At 43.5% G+C, this 20,011-nt stretch overlaps 1 protein-coding gene across 1 annotated transcript in view; it reads right to left on the bottom strand.

Moving 5' to 3' along the window:
* The window catches only part of JAZF1 (JAZF zinc finger 1), a 296,223-nt gene that overhangs the window by 263,588 nt on the left and 12,624 nt on the right, over positions 1-20,011 (bottom strand). The window lies entirely within an intron of this gene.

The raw sequence follows: 20,011 nt of genomic DNA on the forward strand, positions 1-20,011 counted from the left end.
TTGGAAATAATTCATCTTCGAAGGAACATAAAAAGTGATTTGAAACTCTCTCCATATTAACTTTTTAAAACAGCTTTACTGAGATAGCATTTATATAAAAATCCACTTATTTTTGTGGATTTTGCAGTTTGATGAGTTTGGGCAAATGTATATAGTTGTGTGACCACAATTGCAATTAAGAAAAAAAAAAGAAAATTTGTGTTACCCCAAAAAAGTTCCTTGCTGCCTCTTTATAGTCCGAACCCCTTCTTCATCCCAGGCCCCGGGCCACTTGTTTCATTTTCTGTTGCTTTGTTTTGCCTTTTCTAGAATTTCACGTAAACAGAATCATACCTTGCGTAGCCTTCTGCGTCAGGCTTCTTTGACTCGGCATGACAGCGTTGCTGTGTGGAACAGTCTGTCCACTTGCACTGCTGAGTACTAGTCCATCTCTTCACGTTCCTTTTAGATTCTTCCTAGAAGCCCTAAGATAAGCCCTATGCTGACATCCCAAATTTTGTCAACACAGCTTTGGCCAGGTACAAAAACAACTTCAGGAGGGTCACACCGGGCAAGCCAACAAGACTTTAAACACAGAGCTGGAAATCACTAGACATGCTGAGGGAAAAAAGACCAAAGACAAGAAGCCAGCACCCTGATGAGATCTCTCTATATAAAATATTAGACCAACACTAACCTGAGAAAGCCATTTCCCCACTGAACAACTGTCCAGTATTCCCATGTTTTAAAGAATAATGATACACCTGACCAACTGCTCTCTGTCTACCATGAGGGGTATATCAGATATACCCTTATGGCACTTGAAGATTCTGGGTTTTCAGTAAGCTTCAGATAAGTGAAATTTACCTTATTATAGTGCCTTTAAGTACTAAAAAGGTACTAATTCCATGTCTTATTAAACAAAGTCTACTGAACATAATTAAATGTTTACTTGATGCAGGATCATCATTATAAACAGTCGGACTGTGCTAAGCTCTCAGAGATGTCCTCGGGGGTGAGCAAGTTTGGAGACTAGTGTCTCCCTATTCGAAATGACCCAAGACAACTGTCGTTTTTAAGTAGAAGTTTCTATCTTCTTTCTCTAGTGTTAACTGGCTCTCTGGATAGTGTTGTTATGTCCTTGCTGCTAACCTACTACTATTTTCCCTTTAAATATGTAATCATAAAATATTTCCATAATATAGAAAAATCTAGAAAATAAGTATTTTACCCTCTAACTTAGAATCTGGTCGAAATTGATATATTTATTGTTGAATCATTTTTAATCAGAAAATATATTTATTTATTTATTTTTTTTACATTATGAAAGTAGTTCAGCCACCTTTTAAGGTGGCTGGAAAATAGAGAAATCATTCATTATCTACCATCTGAACAATGAGTGTTCACTTTTTGGTGAATTTCCTTTTCTTTTTTCCTATGCAACTCGGTTTTCCCAAATATTTGTGAGCATATATATAATTTGGAATGTCACTTTTATGACATTTCTATCAAACCCTTTTTGAGGTTGCCACATAACCACCATTTTTTAGAGGCTGCATAGAAGAGCAAGTGAATATACCAGTTATCAAGCCAATCCCATCTCATTACTCATTTAGGTAGATCCAATTCCTTGCTCTTGTACATTGACTTCAGACAGCATTTTATGCATACAGTCTAACCTCCCGACATCTAATCTACTAAGAGGATATATCTGAGTATTAACTGGCTTGAGAATGACTCCTCGGTATCATCAGCGTGAGTCTAAGGAACTGTGTCACTCCTTAATTCATCCATCTATCTATTCATTCATTCAAAAACACTGGAGATCTTTTTTTAGTAAAATAAGTTAAAAAGACTAAGACGTGGTCCCCTCCATAAGCTCACAGGCTAGCTTTGAAGACAAACTTGCTGCTCTTGAAATAATCACAGAGCAACACAGAAACGGCGAGAGCCACAGACTGACTGCTAAGCCCCATGGCACTGTAGACACAGGCTCTCAGAGTGTCGGAGGAAGACTCTGGTGAATAATGCAGTCAGAGGCGGCAGGTGAGGGGTGCTAAGGACAGGTAAGGTTGTCCTGTCCACTCATATTGGCTTCATCTTATTCACAAACAGATGGTATCCAAATCTTTTCTCCTAAAGTCAAGCACAGCAAAAATGGTCATAACTTTTTCTCTGCTGGCATTAAGCACTGTCACTGTCATTTTTGGTGAAGAAATCGAGACCTTTCTTGTGAGAGCAAACAGTGTTAGCGGATGAGCTGGGCTGTGCTGCCTGTGAACAGCCTCCTGTCCCCAGGCGGCCCACACACTCCTATTTTAGAGATCCGAACCAGAAGATAGCCCCTTTCTTGTTCTGTCACCAAATCCATGAAAAGCCTCGTTTTTTCCTTAATGCCTATCAGACTGGAAATAGTGCCGAAGAGGTATGTCGCCAAGGTCAGGACATATGTCTACAGAGAATAAAAGGGTGGCAGTTCATCTATTTTTTTCATTTGAAGGTCAAACGTGAACAGGCAGGCTCAAAGGTCCCACCCCACCCCAGTGTCTCAGCTAGATGAGGCCTTGTCTCTGTGAGCTCCAGCAAGCCCTCCTGGGCACGCCTCCTTCCGTGGTGAATTTCTCAGTTGAAGAAATTGGGAGAATAATCTGGAGAGGAAACAGAAGCACTGGCAAAGCATGAACCCATGGGTTCAAATAAATTTCCATACAAGTAACCCATTTTTCTTCAATCTGCATCAGTGGGAAAGAAAAAAGTTTACTTCTCTTTAAACCTGGTATTGTTCTAAAATAAATGTATCCACTGAAACATCTGATATGGCAATGAGCTAAATAGTTACTAGATACTTCCCTCGTTTTGAACAGTCATCTCCTTTTCTTCACGTTGTCAATTTTCTTATTCCACTCTTCTTCCTATATTTTCTTCCCCCCATGAAAAAAACACACTGTTTGTAAAAGTCTTTACACTGGTAACTGGAAAAGCACCTCCAGCAGCAACCTCTGCAGGAACGCCAGAGTAAACAAATGCCACGTGGTCACAGGAGGCAGAGCCAAGAGCACGGTGGGCCTGGCTCCTTCAGGGGAAGGTCCTCAGCACAGGGCTCAGCTTCCCGAAGGGGCGTCGAGACTCGCTGCGGGCGGGAGTCAGAGAATGGAGTGAGGCATGAGCGTTACGTGCCGGGGAAGTGATCCTTCTCCCTGGTGGAGATGCAGGTCCGGAAAGCTTCGAGGGTGACGCTTGAGGGGACCCTGGCAGAAGTTCCATCCTGTCAAAGAGTGGGGACGAGCATCCCGAGAGGAGCTAGCAAGGTGAGCAAAGACATGCAGGGGACAATCAGGGAACTGCCAAGAACTCAACTCAGCAAGCCGGCGGAAGAGTTGCTTCCAGCCTTGGTTTTCACAAAGCAGGGCTTTAACGACAAGTAATGTGCCCAAGAAGGGTCCAGGAACAAAGAGCTATCTACTATCTTCATCTTCATTCCATAAAGGAAGCCACGGTTTAGCACACACACTCAACCAAGGGCATCGTCTCAGAGTAAAGAATGCAAATGACACACGTAACTTAAAGGGATGTTTACATCGTGTCTCCTTCTTCTCTCACTTTGCTGCTGGCCAGTGGGAAAGGTGTCAGGAGCTGGCGCGGGTCTCTACGTTTGGGCGGGGTCACTACAGAGCTCAGGACAGGCTTTCCCTTCCGTATGAGGCCACAACTCAAGATGTGATCTGAAAGGAGGCTGCGGTGGCTGCGAAGTGGACCTTCTTCCCTGGCCACAGGCCACCCAGACTCAAGGCCCCTGCAGCAGCCTGACAGCTGAAAGAGACGGCTCCTGAGGTCTGAGATTCTTCTAGTTATTTCAGTGTCTCTAGACTGAATTCATAATTAATTTTAAATTTTGGTGCGGGGATGCAACAGGAGCTCTTAAAAGCTTCATGTGCAAAGAATTTATACTAGAAGTAAAAATGTTTCACTTACAGGGTAACAGAAAAAGCCTGATATAAATTATATGTAATAATTTAATGGATCATATAAACAAAGAAAGACTGAAAGGAAATACATCCAAATATTAATGGTAATAGCCCTGGAAAGGATTATGAACGTATTTTATGTTTTTCTATGTCTTCTAAATTTTCTATCATTTATATTTATATTATTCTACATTTTCTTCATTTTCTACAATATTTTCAAAACCAGAGGATAAAATATTTTTGTTTTTAGAAGTTTGAGGTTCAAAACTAAATTTTTTAACCCTGCATGTTGAAATTGTTATAAATGGCCAAAATTCAATAAAGGTTTGCAATAACACATTTTACTAATAAAAAAGAATCATGGCTCCCGTGGACATATACTTACAAATTATTTTTCTTTCTGCTTTAGAATATCTAGTGCATTATCATTTACCTACGGATTTCCCAAAACAAATCAACAGGTTCACAGCTTTCTGCAGTTTCATTCTGACACAACGAAATGAGTTTCAATTTGACTTAATTATTTCACCATGCAGAGGCGAAATCTAGCTAGAGCTACCGATTAATCAGATGATCTCTTATACTTAAAAAAAAAAAAGAGACTACAGGTCAACTCATGATAGGTTTAAAAGGGAATGAAGAATTAGGTTGGATAGATTCATGATAGGGTCGCCAAACCTCCTCTGCATAGAATTTCCCCATATTTGACTCCAAAGAGTTTACTAAGATTCATCTGAATACTTAAAAGCTCTATGTTGAGTATAAACTCCTAAAGTATGAACTGAAAAAGTGGCTTGGTTTACTACTTGTGAAACCTTGCATCTAGTTCCTAGGATGAGTAAGCTGGCCCTCTGACCCACTGATACCCCATCTACCAGTCCCTATACTAACCACCTGTTAGCATATCCCTTTTCTCCCAAGCTTACTGCATTTCCTCTAATTTTCATTAAATGCTTAATGTAGGCAAGACATTTTATTAGTTTCTTCTACTTTCTACTGACTCAGACAGAGGTGGGGGGAAAATCAAAGGCCACATAGGTAAAAGTAAATCTTGTTTTTAGTGTTCCTTTGCAGAGGAGAAAGATAAAAATAAAAAATTCTACTCAGGAAATAAAAGAATAAAAATGAGGCAAACTAATAAAGAACAGGTAGGAAAGCAGTGATTGGAGAAAGGGTTATAGATACAGGAAGAAGAAAGGAGAAGATGTGAACGGGGTCACAGTGAGAAAAACGACAGTGAGAAATCATCAAAAGTATACACAGGCAAACGAATATAGATATTGAGAGATTACTTGAATTAAAAGTTTTTCATAACTATTATGACTAAGTGACTAAATCTGTGTGAATCTGTGTTGCATTTTAACAACAGGTACAGAGCAGTATTACGAAGTTTCTTGGGAAGAATTTTTAAAATTTATAAATCATGTAAAACGTTTAATGAGCTATCTGGCTAATTTCCAACATCCAGAGGCCGGTTTTCAGTTTATGACAATTTTGCCTTTGATTCGGAAGCAAAGATGGAGAAAAATTGTTTGGGCAGAGAACAGCCTGGGATTGTCTCTAACAGAACTACAGAGCCTGGGAGTGCCAGGCCAAGCCCCACCCCAGCCCCGCCCCACCCCAGCAACATGACCAACTTACCACGCCAGGGTCGGCTCCCCTTCTATACCTTCCTCTGACACGTGCCCACTCCTACGCAGCGCCAGTCCCCAGCGCCAGATGCGACCTGCTCTTCCCACCACCCCACGCCTTTGCACACAGTCGCCTGTGTGGAAATGTCTGCCCTTCTCTACCTTCTGATGCCATTTTTCCTGCTAGACCCTGCCCGAAGGCCACCCTGAGATGTGGCCTCCTTCCACCGACTACCTCTCGCCCACAACCCAGCCCCTGCCACTCGCCTCCGCTGAAGCCCTGGGGGCGGTGCGGGGCAACCGGAAACGCCCACGGTGAGACCTCGCTCAGTTCATCTCTGAACAGACGGCTCCCAACACAGTCCCGGCCAGGCAGTGGGCTCTTAGCAAATCTGTGATCAAATAATATTAATTAAATGGAAGCATCTGGCTCTTCTGTAAAAACTAAAAGCATTGCTTTTACGCTAAAAAAATAAATGGTAACCATGTGTTTTAGAAATTTCTTTTCCTAAAGTCTGTATTCGGATTATGATTTAAAAAAAAGATAGAAAGAAAGAAATGACTACTTTTCTATTGGGGAAATTTTCATTATTAATATCCAGACTGTAGCTTTTTTTTTTTTTTTCAATTATAAGAAAAAAACAAGGGCAAAAAAAAAGAGGAATTGGTCAATTTCAGATGAAGACACCGGTAAATTCTTTCTGAGGCCAACTTGGCCTACGGTGTTCTCCACTCTGACCCCATCTTCATGCGCTGAGGCCACAGTAAACACACCTATTCCCTGTTTCCCGACAGGCTGCCTCACTTGTGAACTGTGTTCTCCTCACCAGGCTGAGCATTGCCGGCCACTCATCTCTTCCTCATTCGAAGTTTCCAGACTTCGTTTCTCTACAGCCCTTCTCTGGAGACCTACTTCACTAAACGTGACAACCAGAACTGATGTGGCTACCACTCACCACAAGCGGGGTGCGATACCCCCCATCACGGAGCTTTAGGAGGCCTGCGCCAAGTGCGGCTCGTGCTGACTCTGTGAGGAATCGAACGCCCAGAATTTTTTTATACACTACATAACCTCTCCTGCCCCACTTGCCTCCCTCCCCATATTTCTCCCTGGAATAAGCATTATGACAATCTAAAAGAAGCTCCTCCCTATCAAAACTTCGCTATGAAAAATCCAGGCAGAATGCTGGGGAATGGCTGGGCCCTTTTCATAATGAGATGAAGGAAGTAAATGAATGGCGGCCTGCCATGTTCTTCCCAAGGCTTTGGAGACTGTTGTCCTGCTTGACTTCCCTCCACCCAGGAGGATACCTGGCCTGTGCAAGAGGGAATCTGCAAAGCACACATGAGCTTTAGCTACAGTCCCACAAACCGATCCCACAATCAGAGCTGTCCAACAACAGGGTGGCCCAGAACGGACCCGAAAGGAGGAGATGATGCGCCCTCAGTGCTACAATGTTCGAGGATGGCAGACAGCCACTTGTCAGGATCCCCACAGAAGAAATCACGCATGGAGTTCCTGGGTGGGTTTGAGACCGCTAATGACTCCTCCAGTATGTAAGATCCAATCATTATACAGCCCTTTCAAGGTCCCTGGGCAAACTCAACCTCATTTCTAGTACTCTGGTGCCCTAGAGGCGGTGCAAGATTCAAACATTCACTCAGCAATCAACCAACTAACCAAATCACATTAACTGAGTACCTCCCCATGCCTGCCATTGTCTATACAGGTGAAAATAAATCCCATTCACATTCCCTATCCAATTACATTCTTTATCATTCTGCGTGTACCTTGTTATTCTATCACTGAGCAACTTTAGGATGTTGATGACAATTTAACATTAAACCACTAATATGTCATTCCTACTTATCTCTTATTATGATACTTATTTTCTCTATTTCAAAATTTCTGTAACATCAGTGACTACAAATATATTCAATATTTTACTAAGGTGAAACCTACATACTGAAATGAAAAATGGTGTTTCTATGATAAAAAGAATGGCCTTTTTCTCCTCCAAGAAAATTCTAGTCAAAATAGGTAAAGCGTACTACAGAGAGCAAGAGTCAAACCATTAGAAACAGAGAAAGCCAAGAAGCAGATACAGTCACCTCCTTGCAACTGCCATGTGCCCTTGTTCACTACGACCAAAAATAAAACTGGCCCGTAGTTTACTAATTTTGGTTGCAAGTGCTTTTCCCACCAAAACATTCTGCAACCACATCAGTCACTGCTAATAATGATTGGGAGGGGGATGGAAGAGAGGCTGCAGTAAAAATATACTGTATATTTTCTTGACTGGATGATAAAACAGAAGTTTTCACTTCTCGTTTCAACTATTTTAGCACCTTCTCATCTTACTCAATTTCAGGCCCATTAAAAGGACGGGGTAGCTAGGCAGAATACGAGAGAACTCATTTTGAGAGAAGATTAAAACCCACCCCAGTCATAAACTGTCTTCAGTTACTGTACACATCTGTCAAGCCAAATAATTCACTCGGGGTTTAACTCATTCTGCAGGACTCCGAAATAACATATCGCTCTCCTGATGGAGGCGCAGGTCCATTAATTACCAACATGTGCTGCCAGCGCCATACGGTCTTCATTCTTCTCCTGTGAAGTGCTCTTAGTTTTGAGGCAAGGGGAGAAATTCAGATGGGAAATGAGTAATTTGGGAACCTCTTACAGCTCACTGGCCCGCAGTAAGTAATCCTTTCTTCCCTTTTCAGAGTCAATCAGCAAAGGTACTGAGCACAGAAAGCAGAGCCTGGCTGGCTGCTCACGGCCACGCGGCAGGTAGACCCTCCGCCCCAATTCTGAATTATCGCACTCAGAAACGACTCATGTAAAGGAGACCGAGAGAAACGACCATGCCCATCCAGGCTGTGGTCGTCCAGAGCGTGTGGGCACGCACGTATTTGTGTGTGTAACCACGGAAGTACAGACACGAGCATCACTTTTAGAGGCTGCATTGTGGTACAGCATGGTTTCTAAAGCCCAACTGCCTGGGTTCAAATTCTCACCCTGCCTCTTTCTGAGTAAAAGACCCTGTGAACTTGAACCTCGCAATGCCTCAGCTTTTTTGATCTGTAAAGTGGTCATGAGGTACCCACCTCCTAAGGTAGCCAGGGGGTTATATAGGCTGATACTAGTAATGTCCCAAGTACCTCGTGTCAACAGACCTACCCTTGATAGACTCAGTATTCATTCAACCTAAATTGCCACTTACTCCAACAGACTGGTGTTTTGTGGCTGCCAAGGGCTATGCAACAATATACTTAAATACCAAATCACCTAAATGGTTCGGCTGGAGCCACCACCCCTTAACCGAGTCTTTGCTTGTGAAAGGTTCCCTTGGCCCTGTTTACATTGGATGGGTATCAAGTATCAGTCTTTCCCTGCATCTGAAAGTCACTGGGTCGAGGCTGTCAAGGTCCCTTTTCACACAGAGCAATCAGTCAAGGGCCAAAGCAGCTCTGTGTGGTGGTGGTAGTGGTGGTCGCCTGGCCAATTTCATAGGGAGTCACTTTGTGGCTTTGGCAGAGTCTGCCACTGTCTGCTGGAATCAATCCGGAGCCAAAATATGATGTCTATTTTGATTTGTATATATTTTCTGAGTACAAGAGGGTATTGATAGGGAATCTAGGTAACAGGGGAAAATGTTTGTTGATTCTCCTGAAAGTACAAAATGTTTATTCAGTGAAAGGGGCCATTGACCCACTATAATTATGGATTAAGGCTACATCTTCTACAGCAGTGGTTCCCAAAAGTGCCTCCGAATCGCCTGGGAGCTTGTCAAAACACAAATTTCTGGGTCCCACTCCCAGAGTTTCTGATTTAGTAGGTCACAGTGCTGAGAAGTTACATTTCTAATACGGTCCCAGGAGATATGATGCTGCTGGTCTGGGGATCACACTTTGAGAATCACCGCTCTCTATATAGGTGAACTTCCTTAGCTGTAAGAAAGTTCAATTCAGATTGTAGGATACAGCACACCACCCAGAAAAGAAGGGGGAAGCATTCTCACTAGATATTTGTTGAACGAATTCATGAGTGAACAAGCAGATGATAAGTCCACGTCCATCAATACATTTCACATATTTGATTATATTGAAGCTACTGAACACTAGATGTAAATCAAGACAGCCTTCAATACTCTTTGCCCAACAGCAGTGGATTTTAAAATGGACGATAGATTGTAGCTTGGGCGCACGTGCACACCCCCTGTGATCAGTCTGCTAAATACACCCCAACATCTATATACTATCCTTCCTTTTAATAATAGAAGCTCCACAGTTTTAGCTGGGCAAACGGTTGCCCAGTTGCTAACTATATTTCTCCACCTCTCTGCAGCTATGTGTGACTGATGGCAAGTCCCTCTTCCCAAAGAGACTAGTATGACCTTGAGGAGGTCATACTAGCTGGTGAGGAGGCCGTGTGCAACCATGGAGTGCAGGTCCACACTCTAGAGAGGGAGTAGGGGAGAACTTTTTCTGTAAAGGGCCAGACGGTACAGTTTTTGGCTTTGCAGATCACATGGTTTCTTTCCCAACTATTCAACTCTGCCAGCGTAACACCAAAGCAACCACAGACAATAAGAAATAAATAAGTGTTCCAATAAAACTTTATTCATGGACATGAAACATGAGTTGCATATATTTACAAGTTAGAAAACTTTTAAAAATGTAAAAACCATTTAAAAATGTAAAAACCATCCTAAGTATGTGGGCCATTTAAAAATGTAAAAAACACTTAAAAATGTAAAAACCATCCTAAGTATGTGGGCCATACAAAAACAGGGGACAGGTCAGGTCTGGCCCATGGGCCATACCCGGCCGACCTTGCCCTCGAGGATGATGAAGCCTCAAGGGAGAAGAAAGCTGAGCACAGACAGCCTCAGGGAGCAGAGGCCCTGCCCACCCCTCGCCACAGTCTGCTTCTGTTGACAGAGAACGAGGCTTCCATCTTCTCTGAGCAATTTATTAAAGAACTTTAGCGTGCAACTGTCAACCACGCATCTATATATACAAAATTACATTTTGATGCGAGATAGTCTCAGATATCCGGACTGTTCAAAATGAATAAAGTTAAAGGAATGAAGAGCCCCTTTTTAAGACCCCCGACACAGGCTTAAACGCCACATGCTCTCCTTATAACCTTCTCAGGTGGCAGAGCTGGGAGGAGTAGACAGCCACCTTGGTCACAGCAGCAGAGAATGTCTGTCTGTCTGTCTGTGTGTGTCTCTCTCTCAACACACACACACACACACACACACACACACACACACACACTCACACACACCCTAATGCTCCCTCAAACCACAGCTCATGAGAGACTGAGAGGAGATAACTAGGCCTTCCCCTTCCATTCAGACAGGGGCGACAGGTGTACCGTAAGTGGCTGCTGTCGGGTAAGGCTTCCCAGAAAGCCCCTTAGCCCTCCTGAAAGCCTGGGTCCAAGAGCATGAACCGAGCTCGTACAGCCGGGACATAGTGAGGAAGAGAAGGGCAGAGATCTCAGCGACATAAACATCCTGGGGCGCCGAAGAGGAGCAACAAGCCAAATCCGGAATTCTTCTGCCTAAGCTACTGCGGCCAGGTGTCTGTTGCCAGCAGCTAATGCCATTCTAATTCACATAGGCCCCAAATGAGATGCCACTTGCAGAAGCGAGTACAGATAATACCCACATCTGTACAGCGCACAGCTCAGAGACGGAGGATTCTGGAATATCAAGGAGCAACAATACAAGGGGTCGAGATGATGTCTTGTAGGGTGATTCTGGAAAAGCCAGTTTATCCTGCTCCTACTAAACCTCCAGCCAGCCCTCTGTACCTACCATCCGAACACTGAATGCAGCTGAGAATTCAGTCTGACGAGGACGAGGACTCGGTACTGATGTCGAGCACTGGGTGTCAGGAAACCTAGTTCCTCGTGCCAACTGTTGTCAGTCACGTCCTGGACCAGGCTTCCCTGGTCAAAAGCCAGTCACAGTTGACCAGGACATCCCTATGTGCCAGCCACAGCTCCGGGCCCTGGGAAACAGCAGTGCACTTGGCTGGGAATGCCTGCCCTCAAAGCGCTGGCATTCTGGTAAGGGAGACAGACGATAAAAGCGCAAATACATAAATAAGATAATTCCAGTAGAGGGAAGTCCTATGACCGTGGGAGGGGAGGGGGCAGTGCGAGCTGCCCAGTTAGCCGAGGTAGAGAGAGCGAGCCTCTGAGTAGGTAAGACCTGAAGATAAGGACACAGTCATGGGAAAACCTAGCGAAGTAACTGAGTGCCCGGCTAACAGGAAGCCTCTGCAGTATGGACACGATTTTTACACAAATCTAAAACTGTTCTAAAAATTAAAATGATTTTTTTTTTTTTAATATAAAGAAGAGAAATCCAGGCGGAAGGAACAAGAACAATGACCTAGAAGCATGACGAATGCTGCAGGTTGAAGGGAGAGGACAGTGAGGAGGGCTGGCAGCCGGTGGGCTGGCAGGGTGAGAGGTGGCACGACTTGTAAGCCCTCGCAAGGCGTTTGGAACTGCTCTTGTCGGAATAGAAGGCTGGTAAGCAGGGTGGCTTGATATGACTGACGTTTCCGAAGATCACTATGGCTGCTGCAGAGGACAGGCTTTAGGAGGTTGAAAGCCAAGGAGACCAGGGAGGCAGGGCGCCCAGTTAGGACGCTGCAGCACTGAATGAAGGTGGTTAGAGGCTTGGTTGTTAGACCCCTCACCGCCGGCGGTAAGAATCAGTTACACTTAATGAATTTCATCCTTCCTCGTGTCCGTGTAACCTATTATACTGTATACTGCATGAACACTGGGAGTCACACTTTACTCCAAATTTTTCACCCAAAGCCCTAATACTCATACATAAAACCATCACTGGCAAATAAGGTACTTGGAATAAAAAAGTTCTTAGATTAGACTGTGATCGTTTATAAGCGGCTACTTCAGTTTTGTTCACAATAGCAAAAAACGGAACTTAGAAGAAGAACAGGGTGGCATCTGCCCCTGAGGCGGTAACAGCGGTTCCGGGGTGGGGTGGGGGAATCTCACTCTTTTTATATATAAAACTCAGATATACATATAGTTCATAAATTAATAGACAGTCTCTTTGTGGTATTAAATTTTCATAGCTTGGGGGAATAAGGAACAATGTCTGAAATAGTTCTCGGGGAGGGGCTTAATGATAAAAGGGTTGAAAAACAGCAGGTTTAGGTAAACACCCGACTGAAACGGTACACACTGAACTCCCACTGTCGCTCTCTATCCCCTTGTCCTGCTTTACTTTTCTTTCCAGCACTTTCCACTACCCATCATAACACTGTCATTTCTTCTGGGTCCCCAGCGCTTAGAACAGCACAGGTGCCTGATAGGTGAGGTTCACTGTGTGGCAAAGAGGCTGCCGGATTAGATAGCCTCAAAGGTTCCTTCTGCTATAAAGTTCCATGATTCTCAGATGCCCTGAAAAGCTTGGTTAGCCACAAAGTATCATTTTTGATCCATCCCCAGAGGCCATTCCTCACATACCAAAAGCATCTCATGAGAAGGTGGCCCCTGTTTACGGCCCCAGGACCAAGAGCAGCTGTGTTTTAGGAAAGCTTCGGTATATTTATCAAAGCAGCTCCAAGATCAGAAACGTCAGTGCAACAGAACCTCATGCAGCATCAGGTGATAATGAAAAGATTCCAAAATTTCTGAAATTATCAGCAAGAGACAGACCTTTATGACTCATACTCAGCTTCTAGTAACTGTCAGAACAAAGGTAGGAAATTGGGAGTATTCCTTAGCGAAGAGTTCTTGCTGTCTGTACAGGGCAACGGGCACAGAACCCCAGCAGCATTTTTAGACCTGGGAGAAACCGCAGAAACCGTCCATTCCTGCATCAGCGTGTAGCTCTGGATCTCAAGGTCCAAGTTCGAATTCTGGTTACTTTCTCGCGAGTGACAATGAGCAAGCTTTCTGACATTCTATGGCTCAGCTTCCTCAGCCGTAAATTGGGAATAAGAACAGGTGTACCCCGTAGGTGCATTAATCCACGTAAAGCACTCGAAACAAGAATATGCCTAGCACACCACAGGCATTAAACAAATATTAGCCATCATCACTATAATCAGTCTTTTGGTTTCCAGTTTTTTTTTTAAACTTGAAAAATCCTTTAACCTCATAAAAGTTTACCCAAAAGCCCTATCTGTCGGGGATGAAACTACTAGCGAGTTCTACAGAAATCCTAGGGCCCTAAGAAGCACTCCTGGAAACCAGTGATTAACCCCAGGACACATATTTTACTCCCCAAGAAATGAAGACTCAAGGTTAAAGTGACCAGTTAAGGTCATACTAGTCCATACTGACACTTTTGTACCCTGTGTTACCAGGTACCTCCTCGTCACAAAGGAAGTACGAAATGTGTGTGCTGGTGGGACTTCACTGCTGCCACAGGAATGCGGGGTCTGGGGTGACATACATAAACTGGAATGCACAAAGCAGGGCACTGAGAATCAAGGAAGTCGCCATGGCCCGCGGTGCAAAGCAGGAAAGCCCTCTGTGGCATCCCCAACAGAGGTTTACACAGCCTCCGCTCCTATCATTTCCAGGGAAGCCACCGCTTTGCCTGATCGCCTTTGCTGCTGACTAGCGGCAGACGCCAGAATAAAAAGCAGTTTATCACCGCCCTTTATCCCTCGGGAATTTCGCCATTCCCAGGACAGCAGGGTGAAAGCTTCGGAGTCAAGCGGGCCTAGCTGCCTATCTTGATGAGGTTTTTTACCCTCCTTTAAGACTCAGTGTCTTGACCTGTAAAATGCAGATAATAATAGAACTTCCCTCACGACCTTTCTAAGGGGGTCAAATGAGATAATGCCTTCGATTGTGTTTAATAGTCTCTGGCACATAGTTGGAGCTCAATAAATTACAAATCCTATTATCATTATAACTACCCACTCTTTCCCCATTAAACCGCTAGACTACATATTAGCTAATCAACAGAAAGGCAGAATTCTCGGCAGCAGGCTTTTTGGTCTGGGGTAGGAACTTGCTCACTGTCCCCTCAAATCAGGCCCTCCCTTCCTCCATAATAATGTAAGTATAGTACGGCCTCGCTGGGGGCTGCATATGCCAGCCCCTTATAGCTACACGTGGCCGTGCAATTAAGTTCTCACCAATGGAGTAAGAAGTGACTGGTTATTCTTGAAGGTCTGGGCCATAACACATTATATGTGCACTCCTCCACACTCTTCTCTTTCCCTCAGGATGAATTCAAAGATTCATGCTCAGAGAAGGACCCCAGAGAACCCAGCTTTTACCATACAGAAGAGAAGATGGTGGGAGAGCAGAGAAGAAAAAATGGAAGGAACCTGAAGTCCTGAATGACTGTGTGGCACCGAGCAGGCTGCCTACCTACCCTGGATCCTTATGTGAAAGAGAAACAAACTTCTTGGACCTTTAACCTATGTAATGTTGGACCTGTTTGTTATAATAGCCGAGTCCTTTATCCTAGGGTGACTGCTCCTTGGGAGCAGTCGCTTGGCTGAAAATTTACAAATTTTGAACAAACTGATGGTAAGATCACAGCCATAATCTGAGAGGCAATTCGAAGGGCAGGTGTTAGAAGAATATTAGCACGAAATAGCTTTAAATGCTCTTTAAATCTTGTAGACACATGTGAAAATTAGCTTCTGTGATTTTTTTTTCCCCCAGCTCCTCTGATGTAATGTAAAGAAGCTAGGGCTTCCTTGAGTGTCTAGAAAATATGTGATCAAAGACAAAGCACTGAATAACTCAAATCCTTTACATTTTTTCAAGGCTTCAAAAGTCTTCATTACAGGCAAAATGTGAACTTGAAGGATGAACGACTAAATCTATTTTTAGGAGCAACTTAATCCCATCCTTGGAGCTGAAGACCTCATGGTAGAAGATACAGTCTGGGTACAATTCATTGGATATCGGCGTAAGTCCCTACATCACAAACTTAGTGTCACTTCAGAATGGGGACAGAGCTGAAACAGTCATGAATCATGCTTTCTGAAGACTCAGGATCTAGTGAGGAAAAAATAGAAATACTAGAATAACAACAATGGAATGCTGTCTGTTGTAGCTGTGGTAACAGATAATAAAAAAAAGCATTTATCGGTTCATATTTATTAAATGTTTAATATGCCAGGAGCTATGGTAGGATTTACCCCTTAATTAACCCTCATAAAAGCCCTATATATCATATTCTTCATTTTACAAATGAGAAAATTATATATTAGTAAGTTGTTCAAAATCGCAGAGCAGCCCAACCAGAACCTGGGACGTCCAACACCAGTGACCACTCCCTCAGCCACCAGAAGGTGCAACGTACAGTTGGAGAATGCAGAAAGGAGGTTCCTGCCTGGCAGGTCGACTCTTTTCTATCCCTGGTGACACTGGCTCAGAACTGGGGGAAAGAGCAGGGACACCAGATCTACCTGGCAGAGCAGCCCCAAAGCTTTTCTGAAGCTCTCGGTGCTGGCGAAGCACACCTCAGGGAGGCTCCCCCACCTTCTCGGCCATGCCAAACAGCTCGGGGCTTAGAAGACAAGCAGAGAGTACTGGGCAACCCCAGGGAACTCTTCAGAAACCTCAAAATGGAAACGAGTCATCTCTAACCAGAGAGGCAGATTCTCTGTTCTTTGAAGCTAAGCAGAAATCATTTACTTGCTTTTACTTTCTTTAAGTCTTCACTTCCCTGTGTGAAATGCTTATTCATTCCTCACTGGGGAGTCCCAATGTATGCCTTCTAGGTTCTCTGCAAGGCTGTAGGGACAGCAACCTTATGTGTACGTGTACAGTATTATGATCCCTTTAGGGGAAGATTTATATCTCTGTCCTAAATTTCAAATCTGTTTGCACTCCTTCTGTTTCTGATAAAAACTGCCTGCGATGCTGTGCACTCACATCTCTCCCACTGGTCCTTGAGGAGGGATATAGTTCCTTGCCCTATCAACTCTGTGCTGGGCCATGTGACTTGATTTGGCCAAATGAGTGTTAAGGACATGACATGAATTGAGGCCTTAAAGGAGCTTCCACTTGTGCTCTGGTGGTCCAATATGAGAAAAGCATGCCCCTAGTCACAAATGCCTCTTCAGCCTCATCCTCAAAATGAACACTGGCTTGTGCCCAACCCACAGAAAATCAGCTGACCAGCATGAAGCAGAGATACCAGCTGAACTAAGCTTCCATCAGCCAAAGTCACCTTGCATACCAGAGAGCATGAGAAGAAGTGCTTATTGTTGAAAGCCATTGAATTTTGGAATAGTTTGTTATGCTGCATTACCATGGCAGTAGCTGACTAATGCAGCAAAACCAACAAGTACAGGTACTAACACAGATATTTCTCATACTCTTTGATTCTTCCCTTGAATTTCATTAACTGCACAGGCATCTTGTCACCCAAAACATACCATTTGTCAATTACTTGAACAAAGATACTAGCAGGCTGGAAGACAGACAAAGGGGTCATGTGCCCTTAATGAAAAGGGAAGTTCATCTTGACAGTGAAATGTTTATATTAACCTCTCCTCATAAGATGCAGATGTAGAAGACAAACCAGTATCTACTTTTCATAGAAAAGCAACATAAAATATTACTTTTCCATGTAAAAAAAAAGGTACTAATGGTGAAATGTGTTCAGGCTCATGGTCCATATAAATCTCCCTCAGTAATTTTTCTATCTTTCTGTCATTATGCTTCAAGTTACTGTTTTCTAGACCAATTCTCTCTCTTTTCCCTCTTTCTTCTCCTCCCCATCTTCCAACATTCATACCCATTAAAATCTGTGCAAGAGTTCACAAAGCTCCTGAAGAAAAATTTTCAATCTATAGGTACTCAAGAGTTTGGAAACTGTGCCAAACACTTTTAAATGCACTATGATTATTGATAATCCTTATTTTCACTCCCACTCCAAAAGAAACCAGCAAACACTAAATGAATTAATCAAATGAATTATATGAGTCGAAAATCGTATTTAAATATAGATTTCAAAATATAAAATAGTCAGGGCTTTTAGGACCGAACAAAAAGCAAACTAGATCTGAAGAGAGAGGTCTAGAGGTCAATTGGGGTTTCTCATTTCTCCACAGGGCTTGAAAGGTGGTCATGGGTCCTTGAGCTACGTGAATGTCACAAAAAAAGCACAGTGGAACTTAGAACCATTATAAAGCTGCATAACGTTCCACACCATTGATTGGGGCCGGAATTATAGCAACTCCTTTTGGTGACACTGGCTGACAAACAGGTAGGTCTACACGCGCTGGCCCCTGACAACCGCTCCTCGCCCACCCCCCACCTCTCTCCTCCTCACTCCGTCTGTCCCACCACAGTGGCCTCCCTGTGGCTCCTCAAGCACGGCACACACTCCTGCTCAGGACCTTTGTCCTTGCTGGTCCCTCTGCCTGGGACACATACCCGAATGGCTCGTTCATCCCCTACTTTGCTCGGGTCCCTTCCGAGATGCCTCCCTCTCAAACAGGCTGTGCCGGACTCTCTTATCTCAAAAGGACCTCTCGACCTCTACCTCCTCACTCACTATTTTTCTTCACGGCATCATGACTGTTTGAAATTATCTTCTGTATTTCTGTTTTGTTTGTTTCTCCCATGAGTACGGACTTCAATTGTGTAATTCACTTCTGTATCCCCAGCTCTAAGACAGTGCCCTCATAGTTGGCACTCAATAAATATTTACTAAATAGGGAGTTTCATATGCTGCTGCATTAAAAACACACACACACACAGAAAAAGCATTTACTTATTAAATCAGAATGTTTGTTACACAAAAATATTTCAAGACATAGAATCCATGGGGAGTAGGGGAAAAAAAACTAAAACTAAAGGGGCCCTCAGTAATAAGAGTGGGAAACCATTTCTTTATTCATCTACTGATAGGTCACATAAACCTGGATCAGCTGATGTATTAGATCCCAGCATATTCTTCGAAGAGAAAAAACAGTGGCAAATGTATTCTACAGAACTGAAAACGCTTCAACTGCTGTCAAATACCATTTTGGAATAAAGTATTTTAAATATTCCTACATTCAGTAGATAACTCACTATTGCCTCTTGAACTTCTAAACAAGGCCTATCCTGGGACTTTCCCAAGAAGCTTCCAGCATTTGAGTATGTGACATTTCAAGGTCTATTACTAAAGAGATGCACAGCCACGCAACAAGAAGAAAATGCCATTTTGTTGGAGTCCTACAGTCATGTTCTTGGGTTTTTCTTAAAAGCCCTACAAATACATTCAAATGACTCACAATAAACCTTTACAAACAATGCACACAAAATCATCTGTTTTTCCATTGCTTAGTTGATGCAAGATGAAAAAAATTATGTTTTCTGTTTATATAGTTTAATAAACCTCTCTAGACTCTTAAAATGCCTTTTCTCCCAGATAGAAAATTATACTTATCAAACATGTAAGTCATTTTTCTAATCACATGATCTAACGTCTCAAAAACTTAACTCTGGATAAACAATACTAAATTAAGGCTGGTATATTTTGAAACAGCAAGAATTTGTGTGTGGAATGTTTTCACAGCTCACAGATTCCTAGGACCACTCAGTATGACTTACACAAACACAGACCAAAACTCTACCAGGGAACTCGAATTTCACCAAACATCTTATCGTGAAAATGCGTAACATAAAAAGCAGAAATAGATAAGCTTATTTTGAGTCTTCTTCTTCCATCACAGTAGGGAAACAAAGAAGACAGAATGTGAGGCTTGGGGCAGTGGGAGCACTGTCCCGGGAGCAAGGGGCGGGCACACCTGACTGGTATGAGCACTCAGGATGTGCTTCCTGGTCGTCACACCTTGCATACGCCTGTTTTTTATTTAACCCTCAAAACAACACTCTGAGATAAACACCACCTTCATCTGACAGAGGCTGAGGTCTAAAGAAATCAAATGACTTGGCCAAAGCCACACAGCTAGCGGGATTCGAGACCGCACCCCGAACCACTCCACAGCAAAGCCTCCAGCACCGTCTCCTGCAGGGGCAGGAGGGGATCTAACTGTCTGGAGCTTTCTTTTCTTTAGAATTCACCAGAATTCCAACAGCTACCACAGCAAACATATGTGGTATCTCACTAAACCTTGAGATACACACTATTACTTCCATTTTAGAGATGAAGAAAAAACAAGGTAAAGAGAGGCCGTCTGCTTTGACAGAAGGAGCAAAGCCAGGATTCTACGTGAGGCAAGTTGGCTCCGGGAACCACGAGCTGACCCACTGCTCCGCTGCGGCTGTCTCGAGTCTCGGCCAAGCACTCTGGTTCGCCCAGGACTTTCCAACACCTCGGCTTCTTCACCTATGGAATTAGCAGATCGAACTGATCACCTACCTCTAAGTTTCCTTCCCGTTTTTCAGTGGTACGATGCTCGAACATCTGCAAAAGGTTTTTCTGCCTGTTATAC

This window comes from Rousettus aegyptiacus, unplaced genomic scaffold (genome assembly GCF_014176215.1).
Source record: "Rousettus aegyptiacus isolate mRouAeg1 unplaced genomic scaffold, mRouAeg1.p scaffold_m13_p_13, whole genome shotgun sequence".
NCBI lineage: Eukaryota > Metazoa > Chordata > Mammalia > Chiroptera > Pteropodidae > Rousettus > Rousettus aegyptiacus.